Source organism: Polyodon spathula, chromosome 1 (assembly GCF_017654505.1).
Source record: "Polyodon spathula isolate WHYD16114869_AA chromosome 1, ASM1765450v1, whole genome shotgun sequence".
NCBI lineage: Eukaryota > Metazoa > Chordata > Actinopteri > Acipenseriformes > Polyodontidae > Polyodon > Polyodon spathula.
Genome location: NC_054534.1, coordinates 109,793,534 through 109,812,880, shown reverse-complemented (window position 1 = coordinate 109,812,880; position 19,347 = coordinate 109,793,534). Strand labels below are relative to the sequence as shown.

General features: G+C 40.3%; 1 protein-coding gene across 1 annotated transcript in view; it reads left to right on the top strand.

Annotated features, from left to right (window-relative positions):
* The window catches only part of LOC121328977 (snake venom metalloproteinase hemorrhagic factor 2-like), a 63,883-nt gene that overhangs the window by 140 nt on the left and 44,396 nt on the right, over positions 1 to 19,347 (top strand). The window lies entirely within an intron of this gene.

The window sequence follows — 19,347 nt, the reverse complement described above, 5'->3', positions numbered from 1 at the left end:
CGAGCGTCTTTGCAGGGGAATTATGAATTTGAGTATAATTAAATAAATAAATAATTCCTTCCTTACCACCATGATATAGAAACGTACTGCAGCCATTAAGGCAACCCAAAGCCTGGAGATGTTAAACTGTCAGTAGAAACACAAGCACAGCGCGTCATTACTCACCTCCGTCGCTAAAGTCCCGGGTAACATTTCTCTTTGGACGAGATAAAGGCATTTTATCCACCCATGAGTACAGCTCCTGCAGACTGTCATCATCCAAATCAAATGACATGTTTTCTCCTTGTAGGACTTCCAATCTAACTGCACAAACAGCGCTCCTTTAGTGTAAACTAATACAACAACACGTAAAACCATGTAGCTTTGCAGGCTCAGAACAACTCAGACGTTATAAAACGTTTAAAACATGCTATATACTCCTTAGATCTGGTGCACGACATTAATTTACGATGTTTATAGAATTAACAAAAAATAGTTTATTTCCTTCTTTTTTAAGTATAAAAAGAACCATCCATTTAATAAACAAATTTGTCAAACAGCTGGTGCATTTGTTACAAGACTCTTCAGATGTCTAACTGAAAAGTCAAATAGTAAACAACGCTTTTGTTGGGGAAACCTGCTGGTTGTTGATGTGCTGTAACCATAGAAACCAAACCAGGCAAAGGAAGCTGCGAGCGGTTTTTATCACAAGAGTCACAGCCAAACGCATAGCCACCTGTCCTTGTGTAGGTGTTCTGTGTCTTTTTGTGGAATCCATTTTCATTCAATTAATTGGAATACATTTTGGAAGACCGCACAAAGATATACTGCGCATTAATAGCGTCACCATATGGCTCCATGTACCTGAGGACAGTTTGCGAGTTCCTTTTCAACACCCACTACAATGTATTCTGGTAAGGTACCTGAGACAGGTCAAACGTACCAGAATGCATTGCGATATGAGTTGAAAAGCCTGAACTGTCCCGGTGTACATGGGATCATATGGTAACCCACAGCCAAGCCTTTAATTCACAATGAATTATATCAATATGCTGCTGACATTCCCTATTAAACTGTTTCATCTCAAAATCAGTATTTCACTTTTTCTTTCTTCTGCCCCCAGCTTTTTTATGTTTCCAACCATGCCATGTGGTTTTAGTACAGTAGAATCTCAAAGACTGCTGCATCGCAATACCTAAACCCTGTGTGCTGTTATTATATTACAACAGCAAGAGAACATTCAAAGAGGAAGTTAAATGTCTAAGCGATACAAATGGCAAAATTGTAGATGAAGAAAAAAAGTAGCAAATATATTAAATGATTACTTTTCACAAGTTTTTACAAAGGAGGATACAGACAACATGCTCCACATGTCATCCAGTTCCTATCCAGTTTTAAATAACTTTGGCATAACCGAGGCAGAGGTGTTAAAGGGACTAGGAGTTCTTAAAATAAACAAATCCCCTGGGCCGGATGAGATCCTCCCAATAGTACTCAAAGAAATGAAAGAAGTTATTTACAAACCACTAACCAAGATCATGCAGCAGTCTCTTGACACAGGGGTTGTACCGACAGACTGGAAAATTGCAAACATAATACTGATCCACAAAAAGGGAAACAAAACTGAACCAGGTAACTACAGACCAGTAAACCTGACTTCTATTATATGCAAACTTATGGAAACTATAATAAGATCCAAAATGGAAAATTACCTATATGGTAACAGGGTCCTGGGAGACAGTCAACATGGTTTTAGAAAAGGGAGATCGTGTCTAACTAACTTGCTTGATTTTTTTGAGGATGCAACATCGATAATGGATAATTGCAAAGCATATGACATGGTTTATTTAGATTTCCAGAAAGCTTTTGACAAAGTCCCGCACAAAAGATTAATTCTCAAACTGAACACAGTAGGGATTCAAGGAAACACATGTACATGGATTAGGGAGTGGTTAACATGTAGAAAACAGAAAGTACTGATTAGAAGAGAAACCTCAGAATGGAGTGTGGTAACCAGTGGAGTACCACAGGGATCAGTATTAGGTCCTCTGCTATTCCTAATCTACATTAATGATTTAGATTCTGGTATAGTAAGCAAACTTGTTAAATTTGCAGATGACACAAAAATAGGAGGAGTGGCAAACACTGTTGCAGCAGCAAAGGTCATTCAAAATGATCTGGACAAGATTCAGAACTGGGCAGACACATGACAAATGACATTTAATAGAGAAAAGTGTAAGGTACTGCACGCAGGAAATAAAAATGTGCATTATAAATATCATATGGGAGATACTGAAATTGGAGAAGGAATCTATGAAAAAGACCTAGGAGTTTTTGTTGACTCAGAAATGTCTTCATCTAGACAATGTGGGGAAGCTATAAAAAAGGCTAACAAGATGCTCGGATACATTGTGAAAAGTGTTGAATTTAAATCAAGGGAAGTAATGTTAAAACTGTACAATGCATTAGTAAGACCTCATCTTGAATACTGTGTTAAGTTCTGGTCACCTCGCTATAAAAAAGACATTGCTGCTCTAGAAAGAGTGCAAAGAAGAGCAACCAGAATTATTCTGGGTTTAAAAGGCATGTCATATGCAGACAGGCTAAAAGAATTGAATCTGTTCAGTCTTGAACAAAGAAGACTACGTGGCGACCTAATTCAAGCATTCAAAATTCTAAAAGGTATTGACAATGTCGACCCAAGGGACTTTTTTCAGCCTGAAAAAAGAAACAAGGACCAGGGCTCACAAATGGAGATTAGACAAAGGGGCATTCAGAACAGAAAATAGGAGGCACTTTTTTACACAGAGAATCGTGAGGGTCTGGAATCAACTCCCCAGTAATGTTGTTGAAGCTGACACCCTGGGATCCTTCAAGAAGCTGCTTGATGAGATTCTGGGATCAATAAGCTACTAACAACCAAAAGAGCAAGATGGGCCAAATGGCCTCCTCTCGTTTGTAAACTTTCTTATGTTCTTATGTTCTTATTATTTGATCAGCCTTTGTTCGGGTGTGTTTACTATGAGTGCATCGCAATACCTAAACCCTGTGTGCTGTTATTATTTGATCAGCCTTTGTTCATGCTTTAATTTGAGATCCAGAGCTGCTCTTCAGTTCTATGCCTGCCCTAGACGTAACTCAGGCTTGATCAGCCCAAGAGTCTTTATATTTGTAAGTGTTATCTACAGTACTGCTGTGGCAGAAAAAAAAAAAACAACAAAAGGACACAAGTCAAAATGGCTGATCACTAGATGTCCCTGGCTCTTCTATGAAGTGATTCCACTTACAACTTGGACAAAAACTGGTTTAGGATCAGATTAAAAGATTCTTATTATTTGAGCCACCCTATTTATAATTGAGCACAGACCTAAGCTGGCTGAATGCACATAACCCTGAGCTGTAGTGCGTGCCTGGTGACATCCTATCAACGACCGTTTGTGTGATGACATCTCTCCTCCCCAAAACATGGATATGTTAAATCAACAAGCCTGTGATTGTGTCACTTGTGTGTTTCGACTACTTTTCTACTTCAAGGTGGTCGTTATTGTATGCATGTATCTGACAGAAAAGTAGTTCTGAAGAGCAGCTCCTGAACTGAGATGAAATAATCTTAACACAGTCTCATCCAAAAAATATAAAAACAAAGGACATTTTGCAAAACCCACTCAGAATAATTGCAAACATCATAAAGTCAAGCGAACAGGTGAAAAAAAATCTGAAAAGGTAACTAGATCTTTACTAAAAAATGAAAGAGTTGTGTGTGTGTGCTTCCTCCACTGACTGTGACTTCACCTAATTGAGTCATTGAGCTGTGTCAAAGGAGTGCCACCGATGCACACTGCTGCATCATGTCATGTCAAGACAACAGGACTTGCAATCCCAGTTGAACTGAATGGCAGAGGGACTAACAATGATATCATTGCCAATACCATCAACCCCTGCTTACAGGGACACAGTGCCCAGTCCATGCTCGGTTTAAACATTTAAGGTACAAGGGACATATGCGTCTCATATATAAAATGATGCTGACTTTCTTATTTTAGCAATGAGCTGCACGAAACAGGGTTTAAAATGTACTGACTGGTTGGATCTAGTTGTCGGTTTCCTCCTTGTGATACTTGAGTCGCTCTCAAATGCATTTCAAGAAGAAATTCTTGGAACAACCGCTCAATTCCTTCTGTGCCCTAAGGGGTTAAAAAATGGTCTTTCTCGACATGGGGTCTAGAGAGTGACCCATGCTGTGCAGGTCTGGAATGGATCACTATATCACCCTGCCGTGCCGGTTCTGTATATTGTATACACTGGGGTCTTCACCCAGGATTGACTGTAGTATTACCAGTTCATGAAGAATGTTTAGGGAGGCTTGCCTGGTAGGTACACTGAACAAAAATATAAATGCAACATGCAACAATTTCAAAGATTTTACTGAGTTACAGTTCATATAAGGAAATCAGTCAATTGAAATAAATTCATTAGGCCCTAATCTATGGATTTCACATGACTGGGAATACAGATATGGATCTGTTGGTCACAGATACCTTAAAAAAAAAGGTAGGGGCGTGGATCAGAAAACCAGTCAGTATCTGGTGTGACCACCATTTGCCTCATGCAGCGCGACACATCTCCTTCGCATAGAGTTGATCAGGCTGTTGATTGTGGCCTGTGGAATGTTGTCCCACTCCTCTTCAATGGCTGTGCGAAGTTGCTGGATATTGGCGGGAAGTGGAACACGCTGTCGTACACGTCGATCCAGAGCATCCCAAACATGCTCAATGGGTGACATGTATACAGGCCATGGAAGAACTGGGACATTTCCAGCTTCCAGGAATTGTGTACAGATCATTGTGAGATGGGGCCGTGCATTATCATGCTGAAACATGAGGTGATGGCGGTGGATGAATGGCACGACAATGGGCCTCAGGATCTCGTCACGGTATCTCTGTGCATTCAAACTGCCATCGATAAAATGCAGTTGTGTTCGTTGTCCGTAGCTTATGCCTGCCTTTTATTTCAGCTCATGAAGCATGGGACCAACACTTTACATGCTGCGTTTATATTTTTGTTAAGTGTAAAAAAAAACTGGAAGAGACCAGGCAGACAGTCAAAAAGCACTTACTGTATGCAGGCTTAAGCAAGCAATGATAAGAAGGAATGAACAACTTTTACAAACAGCCTCCTGCAAAAGCTTTCTTTGAGACTTCTAAAAATGAGGATGAATCAGTATGTATTACTTAATGTTAATGAGGAGAGTTATTAACAAAACAAGGTGTGAGCAGGAGACCAAATATGTACAAAGAGCATGGAAGTTCACACAGCAAAAAATTAACCAGCAAAAAATCCTAACCCTCATCTTAACCCCACCCCTAACCCTAACCCTAGCCCCCTAAGGTGAAGGCCCCTACCCATCTCTTTGTGTTGGTACAGAGGTTTTGTATGGTATCTCTTCTTGTGAGCTACCTATTATTATTATTACTATTTATTTCTTAGCAGACGCCCTTACCCATTGCGACTTACAGTTGTATACAAAATAAAATACATATCAAGAATTACAGTACAATTAAAAGCAAGATACAAAATACAATGACTTCAGTCCTAATAAGAGCAAATACATACACAGTAGGATTTGATATCAGGGCAGTTCAGGAGCAGGTAACAGTGTTCATAGTTACACCAGGGTCAGACAGGAGTGCAGGTGAATACAAGATACTAGAGATTGGGTTGAGTGCAGGATTAAATACAGTAGAATAGGGAGCAGATAAGAGCAAGTTAAAGTGTGTTAAAGGCAGAGTGCTGTATTGACCAGAAGGGAAGAGGCGAGTACAAGAGTCTTGAACTGGATGTGAGCGGTGATCGGGAGCCAGTGGAGTGAGCGGAGCAGTGGAGTATCATGGGAGAAGCGAGGCAGAGAGAACACCAGGTGAGCAGAGGAGTTCTGGATGAGTTGGAGCGGACTGGTGGTGGACGCAGGGAGGCTGGTCAGGAGGGAGTTGCAGTAGTCTACGCAGCAGAGTACCAGGGCCTGGACAAGGAGTTGCATGGATTAGTTGGTGAGGAAGGGTTGAATTCTTTGTATGTTGCTGAGGAAGATTTGGCAGGTGCATGCTAGAGTGGAGATGTGCTGGGAGTAGGAGAGGCAGGGGTCCAGGGTTACTCCAAGCTTCTTGGCTGAGGAGGAGGGAGAGAGTGTGGTAGATTCCAGAGGAATGGTGATAGAGAGGTCAGAGGAGGGGAAGGTGAGGAGGGGAAGAGAAGGAGGTCAGATTTAGAGAGGTTGAGTTTGAGGTGATGTGAGTGCATCCAGGAGGAGATAGCAGACAGACAGGTAGAGATAATGAAGGGGATGGTGGGGTCAGAGCGAAGGAAGGAGAGGAAGATCTGAGCATCATCAGCATAGAAATGGTATGAGAAACCATAGGATGAGATGAGGTGGCCCAGGGAGCAGGTGTAGAGCGAGAACAGGAGAGGACCCAAGACTGATCCTTGAGGGATTCCTGTTGACAGAGAGTGAGGTGTGGAGGTTGAACTGTGCCAGGTTACCTGGTAGGTGAAGTCAGAAAAGTAGGAGGAGAACCAGGCCAGAGCAGGGCCAGAGATTCCCAGGTCAGCGAGAGAGGATAGGAGAATAGAATGATCAACAGTGTCAAAGGCAGCAAAGAGATCAAAGAGAATTAGAACAGAGGAGAGAGAGGCAGCACGGGCAGAGTTTGCAAAGTTAGAGACAGATAGGAGAGCAGTTTCAGTGGAGCGGAAACCAGATTGGAGAGGGTCGAGGAGTGAGTGGTTAGACTGGAAAGCAGAGAGCTGGTGATGTAGTGCCTGCTCGAGGATTTTAGAGAGGGGTAAGAGGGAGACAGGACAGTAGTTCTGGAGGGAGGTGGGGTGAGGAGGGGGTGATAGAGGCTTGTTTGAAGGCACAGGAAAAGAGGCCAAAAAGGAGAGAGGTGTTGGGAAGGGAGGAGATGAAGGGGAGTAGAGCAGGAGCAGCAGCTTGAAAGAGATGATTGGGGAGAGGGTCCAGGGCACACATAGTGGGTTTGTGACCCTGGAGGAGAGAGGAAAGGTCAGAGTCTGGGAGGGGAGAGAAGGAGGAGAAGGAGGGTGTTGGGGTTCGAGCTCGGAGGTGGTTGGGTGGGATGATGTTAAATTTTTGCAGATACGCAAAATCTTTAGAGAGAGAAAGGTCAAAGTGATAGAAAGTCGATAGTTTAGGGAGATAGATGTATGGCGGGTAGAGAATGGGTTCTGGGGGTTGTTGGTGGAGGATTGGATAATAAATTGTAAACAGGAGCGTTTATGTCATTTGTCATGTGTCTCATGGTTGGTGGGGGGGGGGTCGGGGGTTTATCTGAATCATTTGGGTCAAGACTTACTTTGCTGCTGCAATGGTGTTTACCACTCTTCCTATTTTTGTGTCATCTGGAAATTTAACAAGTTTGCTGACTATACCAGAATCTAAGTCATTAATGTACATTAGGAAGAGCAGAGGACCCAATATTGATTCCTGTGGTACTCCACTGGCTACCTCGCTCCATTCTGAGGTTTGTGAATTGCATAGTTAATATACTACATGTCTTTGTGACTTGCATAGTTAATATGCTATATACCTTTGTGAATTGTATAGTTAATATGCTATATACCTTTATCCGTTCTTGACCACTTTTATTACTACATGGCTCACATTTAAGATAAAAACAGAATATAACTAATAATGAACAAAATAAAACATATCCACTGGTTTATATTGTCAAAGTCACTCTATTAAATGAGTGGAATTTTGAATAAATCTGGAACGCCGTCCCGAAGCGTTTTGAATCACATTATAGAATGAACAAATGCTGCTTCATGAAGTCGAATGAAAGCGGATGAATTATGTCATGGTAACATATTACACTGGATAACACGTTGTAGTTTTCCAGCTATACTTAAACATTTGCAAAAATAAAAAAATTAATTAAAAAAAAAAAAAAAAAAGTTAAAATTTGGACTGGGCCATGAAGAATTGCGCAGTGGGATTGTTCTGAGTCAAGCGCCAACTCGTTTGTGTATTCCCTTGTGTTACTGCATCACTCACAGTCCGCACGCTGCGTTCCTAAATTCAACGCTGAGAAGCAGCAACTCTTAAAATCGTTCCTAAACTCACCGCTGAGAAGCAGCAACTCTTAAAATCGTTCCTAAACTCACCGCTGAGAAGCAGCAACTCTTAAAATCGTTCCTAAACTCACACGCTGAGAAGCAGCAACTCTTAAAATCGTTCCTAAACTCACCACCTGAGAAGCAGCAACTCTTAAAATCGTTCCTAAACTCACCGCTGAGAAGCAGCAACTCTTAAAATCGTTCCTAAACTCACCGCTGAGAAGCAGCAACTCTTAAAATCGTTCCTAAACTCACCGCTGAGAAGCAGCAACTCTTAAAATCGTTCCTAAACTCACCGCTGAGAAGCAGCAACTCTTAAAATCGTTCCTAAACTCACCGCTGAGAAGCAGCAACTCTTAAAATCATTCCTAAACTCACCATTCAGAGCTAGTGACGCGCAGCGCTGCCTCAACGCTGACGCAACAAACTCACCGGCTAGATAGCGACATCCAAAACCGTGATTAAGCTGCTATATAAAATTATGAATGTGATTTAAATGCAGATACTGATACCGTCGTCCGTTTTCTAAATGGTAACTGTTAATATACACACATTATTTATTTTATATATGTATTATTGTATAACAAATAAGACGCAGCAAATATTTGTTTTATCATATATACAACGTACATATTATACGTATATTTGTATATAATATATAGATTATATATATATATATATATATATATATATATATATATATATAACCATATCATTACGAGTATATTTAATAAAAACTATTTAAGATTTTGTAATATTCTTTTTAGATTCTGAAGCTGGAGGCCCGGTTTGCTCATTTTAAATTGTACTGTTTACTTTAGGAATGCAACGAAGCGTTCCCAAATAGCTGGAAGCGCTGTGACAGGAGTAACGTTTTTGTTCAGTCAAAACTCAACAGTACAGTTGAATTTAAATACGCACACTATGCACACACCACACACACACACACACACACACACACACTGACGATTAGGAGGCGGGGACAGTCTAGTTCCTAAGAAGTGCTTTGCATATTGAAAAAAAAAAAAAAAAATCGGTTTAAATAAATGCTGTTGCCAAACAGGTGTGAGACAAGCTCAGACTGAAAATGGGAACTGTGTCCAGACTGATGGCTCTTCTTTCCGCTGTGATTCTCTGCCACACAGGTGGGCTGATAATGTTAATTATTCATTTCTTATATCGTAATTATTTGCAATTAATTTGAATTAAATCAATGACGATGATTACCACCACCTCCACCACCACCACTACGAAGAAGAAGAAGAAGAAGAAAGAAGAAGAAAGCTTCTTTCTCTTTTGAAGACGATCTTTTTCTTTTATGAACGATATGTTTTAAGAATTTTAGTGTTTACTCGTTAGTTAGATTGTCCTTCCTACGTTATTATTATTATTATTATTATTATTATTATTATTATTATTATTATATTATTATATGTATTTAGCTTCCCATTCAAAGAAACAACCCCGCTGGTACCCGGAATATAGTAGAACATATCTGCAGAAATGACCATCTGTTTACAATAACAGAATTAACTCTATGGATAGTGTGCTGGGTGCTGCAGTATGAATTAACTCTATGGATAGTGTGCTGGGTGCTGCAGTATGAATTAACTCTATGGATAGTGTGCTGGGTGCTGCAGTATGAATTAACTCTATGGATAGTGTGCTGGGTGCTGCAGTATGAATTAACTCTATGGATAGTGTGCTGGGTGCTGCAGTATGAATTAACTCTATGGATAGTGTGCTGGGTGCTGCAGTATGAATTAACTCTATGGATAGTGTGCTGGGTGCTGCAGTATGAATTAACTCTATGGATAGTGTGCTGGGTGCTGCAGTATGAATTAACTCTATGGATAGTGTGCTGGGTGCTGCAGTATGAATTAACTCTATGGATAGTGTGCTGGGTGCTGCAGTATGAATTAACTCTATGGATAGTGTGCTGGGTGCTGCAGTATGAATTAACTCTATGGATAGTATGCTGGGTGCTGCAGTATGAATTAACTCTATGGATAGTGTGCTGGGTGCTGCAGTATGAATTAACTCTATGGATAGTGTGCTGGGTGCTGCAGTATGAATTAACTCTATGGATAGTATGCTGGGTGCTGCAGTATGAATTAACTCTATGGATAGTATGCTGGGTGCTGCAGTATGAATTAACTCTATGGATAGTGTGCTGGGTGCTGCAGTATGAATTAACTCTATGGATAGTGTGCTGGGTGCTGCAGTATGAATTAACTCTATGGATAGTGTGCTGGGTGCTGCAGTATGAATTAACTCTATGGATAGTGTGCTGGGTGCTGCAGTATGAATTAACTCTATGGATAGTGTGCTGGGTGCTGCAGTATGAATTAACTCTATGGATAGTGTGCTGGGTGCTGCAGTATGAATTAACTCTATGGATAGTGTGCTGGGTGCTGCAGTATAGATATAAATTGCACACGTGTTTTACACAAAGACCTATTAGAATGTTCATGACAGCTATTTTAATACTTTAAATAAGCAAGCTTACAGCATGTTTAGTGACACAGTTCAACATACTGTAGTGTTCAAAATGACGGCTCCTATATTATAAATGTGTGTTTTGCTTAATTCAATAACATAAAGTTTTCCTTTGAAGACTGTTCTTAAAAAAGCAAACAACCGAATTAAAATATTTACTAAATAAAATGAACCAAACTAAACAATTTGAAACAGTTCGTTGTACTTGAAATCATGTTAAAAATAATTACAGTACAGATCATATTTAATGCTGGCAGTGCACTATTGCCGTAATCTTGTCAATTATTTAATGATCTTCCAGTAAAAGCTACCTTTATCTATTCTATTGTAGCTGTCATGGGTTTCATAAGATTTATGCGTGTTTTCTGAAATACTTGGATAGATTTATTAATGTTGCTTCAGTCGCCTACTTGAATTATTTAAAAATAATTGTCATTCCTGTGAAAGAAAGTTATCATATTTAAAATTAATAATTTACCCGAAGGGTACAATAAATAAATGCAGTGGTTTGTTTTATTTTTCAATCACTCGACAATACCAACAATTCGTGTTTTTTTAAACACTTTAAACAAATCTGTCTCTGTGAAGATTTACAAAGCCCACTGATGCACAGTGAAGCACATTTTCCTTAAAAATATTGTATTTTTTTGCAGTTCAGTATCTACCAGTTTATTTTACCGTTCCTGAATCATCAAAATATAAATTAGGCTATATTTAAGATTCTTTAATACTGACTTGTACGTTATTATTAAACATTAAAATCACTTGTAATTTGAACCTCAACATCAGTTTATTGTCTTGTTTTTGTTACAGAGACCAATATCCACGTATTATAAAAAATAACATATGGGCTTCAGCGAGTTAAAGGAAAACAATTCCATCTCGGGTTTGACAGTTTATAACCTCGACCCAACGATCCTACTGCAGGTACTTTTTAAAAATAGATACGTATACATTTACATATCGGTGAATAAAATGTTTTCGGTATATTAATGCTGACAGTTTATGCATTATAGTGACCTGAAGACGTGTCAATTCATCTCAACCTGATAAATATCGTGTCCCCAAAATATATTAAATTGTCATGTATAATAACGTGTGTGTGTGCAGTCAGACAGTAGGCTGTATAAAAGGCAAGGTGATGTGGGAGACTTGTCTGCAGCAATGAGGAGACATCGTTTTCAAGAACGAGGAAACATTTAATAACATTTTGCAAAGAGCTCATTTTTTTAACCCTTCTGATTAAGATAGTTTGTAAATTACAGTTTATAATACCGGTACCGTATTGTTTTGCAAACTCCAATTTGCAAATAAAGAATATGGAATCCATGTAAAAAAGGTTCTTAGAAGCACCTAGAAAGGTCTCCCCATAGTGGCAAAGCAAGGGTCTAATGAGAGCCTTTACTTCTTAGAGTGTAGGCATTATTAAAAGAACAATGGAGGAGATTAAGAAAAGATGGAACGATATTCCGAGGAGCTCTAAAGAAAACGTCTCATATACAATGAGAGCTCATCTAACAGTGATTGTTTCTAATTAACAATTTAGAGGTAGCAGCAATAATTTAGATATAACAGCAATCATTTCTATAGCAGCAATTGTGCCAATACAACTAAAATGATTTCGATATAACAGCAATAATTACAATGTAACAGCGGTGATTTACATGTAGCTGCGATCAAGTTACCATCAAAAGACTCAGCCCTTATAGTAGCAGTGTGTACAACACAATCACGGCAAAATTACACGTTTTAAAAAATAAACAGTTCACTATTTACGGGGCGGAGCTATGGTCCCTGATAGTGTTTGACAGAGTTAGTAAACATATACACATGGAGAGAGGGGTTCTGCCTTCAAGGCCCAACATTTACTTGATCGATAGACACGATAAACAGGAGGGGGGCCACCGTCTTTGAGGTGACCCGACATATGAGAGGGGCACCGTCTCTGAGGTTACCCGACATACGAAGAGGCTCGCGAACCGGAAAGAAAACATAAAGTTAGTATTTGTTAAAACATATAATGCGTGGTGTTCCGCCTCTTCAAAGCCCAACATAATAGAAGGGGGGTTCCGTCGCTGAGGAGACACGACAAACAGGAGAGGGGCCACCGTCTTTGAGGAGACCCAACAAACACGATGGATGCCACCGCTTGGGGACCCTCAGATAGAGGCATCAGACGTGAAAGAAGAATCCCAAAAGAAACATACATGCAGATGGAAGGGTTTGGCCGGGGGTCCCCTCTGACTCATGGAGAACCCTCCTCTATGGGGTAAATGATGCTGAGCGTAACAAAGGGTTGGAGAAAGTGAAATCACTAACCCCCCAAAAGATGGACCCCTGGCTCCCCGCTGACGCAACGTGAGGAAGAAAAAAAGATTGAACCGCCAATGCATAAGAAAGAAGAAAAGAGAAAACATTTAGACGAAAGAAAACAAACACTTAACGTGACAAAGGGGTTAGTATACTGTACCCTAATGACTATGTGAAGACCCTCTGCACAGTGGAAAGAAAAAAAAACCCTTTCTTTTAATTTTATTTCTTAGGGGAAATCTTTGGTGGCTCAGGCAGAAAGGTCGTCCCCACTCCGGACATACTAGCAATGGACTGATGTGCGGAGGATATTTCAGATGATGAAGAACGAATATAAGTTTCAACTGCTGATGAAGTCCAGCGCCCCATATTTTTAATTAAATGCTGGTTAATGTTGGCTTTTGCAGCTGAAGTAGCTGCCCCTATTCTAAATGAATGAGGAGTGTAGAATTGCAAAGGAAGACCTGCTCTGGACACCACGGTGGAAAGGTGTGTTGAAAACCAATGCCTTGATACAATGGACCGGCTTGAATTGATAAACAAAGGGTCGGAGGATGAAATGGCCTTGCGTTCTGCAATGTACTTCAACATGGAAGTGAAGGGACACAGAGGAGAGTTGATCTTAGAAAGCTGAATACATTGTCCTTGCCGCAGTTGATCTGTTTTTGAAATGCGAAGAAATAAGATGAAATGAGAATATGGGATGAGCTTGAGGTCACTGCAGTGGATACCGAGGGTAGGAAAGCTGGCAATAGAAGGAACTGTATATTCAGAACATCTCAAAAACCCGAAAAATGCAGATAGACATATGACGTCCATAGTTAAATCATCAAATGGAGAAAAACAGCCATGGCGCAGAATTGAAATCAAGTTACTGAGAATGTCTATAGAAATAGGCAGGCAAGCAGAAAAAGGAGCCGGAGAGCACTTAGAAATTCCTCGTAAAAGGAGATGAACTGCTGGAATTGATAATAGAGTTGGGGAATTGATGGACATCAAACGAAATTGATGCTGAATTCCTGACAAATATAGTCTGATTGTAGCTGGTGCCAGATGTAGAGAGTCCTTTGCATGCACTGTGAACGCCATGATCCAGTCCTGGTTGAATGGAGTAGGATTAATCCTGCTTTGTAAACAAAAAGTTACATAACATGCCCAACCTGTAGAGTACGAGGATCTGGTAGATGGGACAAGTGCTCAAGCCATGTAATCTTGAGCTGAGTTAAGAAGTTTATTAATAGTTGGATTTAGTTGAAAATCAGTAAAGCATCAGTAAATAAAGCCATATCGTGTGGAGCTGAAATGAAATCATCATAAAACATAGAGAGACCGTTCCAGAGCTGAATAAGCGCAGACCACATTTGAATGTCTTTCCTAGCTTCTGAGGAGATATCTATATAGGAGTCCAGATTTTTTGCTGTTGCTGCCAGCGCTAGCAGTCGAGCTATAAACGTCCTCCCCTGTGGAATGATGCATATTGCAAAGTTAAAGTAGCCCAGCAATGAAAGCAGTGCCCGTTTTTTAATTGTTTTACTGATCTGAAAATCCTCAATGAGCAAACGAATATGGTTAAGTTTAGACTCAGGCAGGCCAGCTTCAAACTTTTCTGTATCCACAATGATTCCAAGGAATTCCAAAGAATAAAGCGGAACGCCAACTTCAGAAAATAAGCTTTTAAGATTGGAAATCGCTTCTGCTGGTGCATCTGAAGGAGGAGAAATTACTAAAAAAATCGTCCAGCAAGTGGAGCAAGAATGGGACATGATAGACATTAAGAAGAATCCAGCATAGTGCTTCCAACAGGGTATCAAATATCTTCGGGCTGCTGCGGCAACCGAGAGTCAATTGGGTGGAAAAATAAAACTTCCCATCCCAGCATATACCAAACAGGTGACGGAGAGAAGGAAGGATTGGCATTGCTTTAAATGCGTCTGATATATCTGCTTTTGCTATCCAGGAACCACGACCTGCTAATTTATTTGAATGTATTGCGTCTGCAATAGTGATGTAATGCAGGGAAAATTGATCTTGGGGAATTAATGAGTTAATGCTGCTTTTGCTTGACCCCCGTGGTGCTGATAAATCAATAATGAGATGCTTTTTTCCCCTGACACTTTCCTCATGACAATGCCGATAGGATTAATTCTATATACTGGAAAAGGAGGAGCTAAAAATGGACCGACTATGAATCCTTTTATAATTTCTTTTTCGATGAGAGATTGCACTAATTGTGGTTCTTGAGTCGCTGAATAAAGATTTTTGCTTTTGAACGAGGAAGAAGGAATTTGAGTCAGACCGGTTGAAAAGCCATTTTTTAACCCGTCGATCAGGTAATTGATTAAATTACTGTCGGGATGATTGCGTAATTTAGTTGATGATGCTGGGATGTTTATAGGAGTAGAGACTGTGAGCATCGGGGAAAGTCGCTTGTGTTTTAAAGGGCAGATTGTATCAGCGTCAGCGTCTCCGCGATTGCTGCACATGTGGGTAAGATTGCATTGCCTATTCGAACAGAAGCCAGTATTAAAATTGCTGGAGATTTGTCTTCCTCCTGAAAATCTAATACTGTGCCCGTATGTGTCTTTCCTTGTGGATTGATCGAGGGGAGCTGAAGAATGTATAGGATTAGGTGCTGAAGATCTGTATGAATTAGCGGCGAAACCGGGTGCTTTAGAAGTTGATGCAGTTGCAGCTTTAGGGCAGAGGGATGTTGAGTGAGCTGTTGAAGCGCAGACCCCACATGCGTTAGCTCTTAGACAAACAAGAATTCTGTTAAATAGATCTGGGTCAGGTTGTGCCCAACTGATGATGTGATTATCTGCTGCCAATATCGCTGCTGCTTTTGCAGAGAATGCTTTATGATACTCAAAAAACATAGTCCCTCCGAATCTGACAGACAGCTCCACGATGTAGTATTCGTAGGAGTCCAATTCAGCTCTGCGGTTAGGATATACCGAGCATAACACATCTCTGAATATGGAGAAAGCAAGGACAAATTCCCCTAATGCAAGATTTTTAAGCAGTCTGGGATCTCTGGATTTTAGAGTTACTGCCAAATCTCCGCAATCCACTACTCTATGGTCCAAGAACTCCGAAGTCGTCATTAATAGTGAAACAAGATTGATGTCCATACCTTCGAGAATGTTACGTCTGATTTGTGGAGATATAGTGCTTCGTCTAGCTGCAGTTGGAGAGGAGGATCCGCATGTACAGGCAGTAGCGAGGTTGTATACTGGAGGATCTGCTTCGCTGGCTGAAATTAGGGCTGGACCGGAAGAAGCTGTAGGTGTCGCTGCAGTATTTGATGCTGGAATTAATGACAGCGCTGTAGATTGTTTTCCCTGTTCCATATTAGACACCCTTTTTTCTAGATCCAACAGTTGAGAACTGACCGAAGATAGAGTATCAGCAAAAGGCTGCATAAATGATTTTATCTCGTTAAATATTTGCGAATGTTGGATTTCAGTGGCTGGCTGCTGGTTAGCGGTGCTAGTTGTGCGGGTGATTTGATCTGGAATAGACTGCCTGCTGTCTGTTTTAGGACGCTGAATGGCTGGGCGCTGCTGATTATGTTTTTTCGGAGGAAAGACTGGTTCTGCTGAGACTAAATTGCAATAGAGAATAAAAAGAGACTATCACTCCCTACTGGAATCGCATTACCGTTTTTAAGGAGGGTTTTTATCAATTTATTCATGGGCCAGTCCTTCCAAAACAATCGATCCGGAGGGGCGTCCTGAGGCCGAAGTCGCTTGGATCGGCGCAGATTCGATGTTTGAGTGGCAGGAACGGTAGGCAACGTTTGAACTGGAACCTGGACGAGAGCCTGATCGGGAGCCTGATCAGATGTAACTGAAATACCAGAAGGGGAGAAAGAACGGAGACTGGATGGACCCTGGATTGAAGCTGGAGGAGAATGATCTGGTAATGACAGAAAATCCAGGGAATCCTCTGAATCCGATGACGACTGCTGTAAGTATTCCATTATTGAGGTATACGAAAGTTGATGGGTCTTGAAATCGCTTAGGTTAATGCCAAATGAAAAACACAAGACAGCTAGGTAGAGGTGACTAATGTTTAAATAAGGTAGATTTAATTGATGGCAGGAGATGATAGGTTGTTGGTGCCTAGCTCCGCCCCTTGAACCCCACCTATAGGTTAACATTTGTTGCAACAACCTTAATATCATTACCCGTACATAAAAAGCCCACATACAGTACACAGTCCCCTAAACTGTCGTTTAACTTCCCTGCACTATGCTTGCAACTACCCAGAAACTTTAGCATGTATTTTTCGGGTGTATGGCATGTGTCAGGGGATGTGACATTATCCCCTGATGATGACAAATTAACCCAGTTATCAATTACAATTATCCAACCGACTATCCAACACCACGGATCGAGGCGGTCACTGGGGTTGAACATGTGAAACAACGTTTGTTGAAATTATATGGCCAAATAATTTTTATATATATATCCAGGTGATTATCGGGAGGAGGGAAGTGGGCAATATTTTATATATATATATATATATATATATATATATATATATATATATAAATAGATATATAATATATATATCATACTATATATATATAACCTTTTCTCTTAAATTATATGACATTGTTAAATTTAAATTTTTATTTAAATTTAATATTTATGCTATATTTAAACAAAATGTACAGAATTATATTTACAACCTGACCTCACTTATTTTCTTGACTGAATAATGAAACAAATACGGACTTTGTGCATTATAGTCCCATGTCGGTAACTATAGTTCTTGCCTCGGGGGCCATAGTTAGGGGCTGGTATATTTAAAACATTTCGCTACAAAGAGAAGTTTGGTTTGTCAGGCAGCCCATTAGAAATCTGCCTGAGAAGTCGGCCCAGACATTTGAAAGGTTTGCACACCGCACAGAGGGTTACGTGTGTCGTAAATGGCCTTTATGTGGGAATGCACACATGTGCCATATTCGAAACGTCTTTTTGCGCGAACAAATATAATGCATGCGTAACGCAATTTGGCGAGAGTGGTCAACAGTTTGTGAGATCCTGCCATATTCGAAACTATGCACAAACACAAAACCAGTGTTGTGAGGCATAAAATAACGCTTTCAAAAAGCAAGCCTTAACTCCGCGCACATCACTCCAGCGCTCACTTACCCAATCACTGAAGTGAAATGCAGGCGCTTTCCGAGGTACATCAATGAAAAACACCTAGCAATCATACTGGGTTCCGTCCACGTCTATATAATGACTATATTCAAGAGAACGATTGTGATAGCAGCATCACTAGTGTTAATACATGTTTAAAAAATAATCAGGGAAGCTGCGATCATAATCGTTCTTTCAGACTAATCACTTCCCAAGCACGCTTTCTTGGTGCTCAAAGAATAACTCCCAAAACAGAATCAAGAGTATAGTGCAGTATCATAGTACATGCTTCGGTATATAACATAGACTGAGCTGGCAGATACAAAACCACTACCTGTATAATGCAGGGAAGCTTTACTTTAATAGACCCATACAGCAGTGTATCAACCCTAGATCGATCAAGAAACAGTTTGCACCTCCTTACCTTGCATTCAGATAGATTTCAATATCAAAGACACTGCTTATACAGCAGTAGGCTAGGTTGTTCAGACTGTTTTATTGAAGTTGAATGATTTGCCCCCCAGGTTTGTTAAGCAAGTTATATATATATATATATATGTGTGTGTGTGTGTGTGTGTATAAATGTTATACAAAGTAGGTGATTCCAGCTGGATTATTAATGTTATTAATTTTTGTTGTTGTTAATGTATGCATGTATTTTCTTATAACAGACACCCTTATCCAGGGCGAATCACAGTTCTTACAAAAAAACACATTACAAAAATGAAGTCGGTCCAGACAGGGAGCAATAGCGGTTTGATAAGCGGGATCACAGCCAATACTGACAAAGAAAGAAAAAGGATGATACTGTAAGAGAAAACAAGAGATATTAAACATTAGATACAAATGTATGCATGTGTGCAAATTTCATATGCTTAAGCACAGAAATATCCAAATTGCTCCGAATGCCAAATTTGAATGACAATGGTGAAGTTTTGCAATAAGCGTGACAGGCTTGCAATGCACAGAATGTTTCCATTCCATGCGTTTAGCTGAGTGCCCTATCCTCAGCAACAGGGCCGCAGTGCCCAAGGGCTCAATCTGTGAAACATCCCTGTAGTTGCAATCTCCAAAGGCTCCCTTTCCTTCTCATGCCACTCACCCGGTAATTCCACACTCAGCTATAAGGACACAGCTGACTTTTTAAAATGTTTTGATTGTTATTTATTTCTCATTGATACCAGAAGCATACTTTGACACCCACGATCTGCATTCCATGCTATTGACTATGCCATACAGGTGTGGTAGTGTCACAAAATCCGTGGGTTCAGAT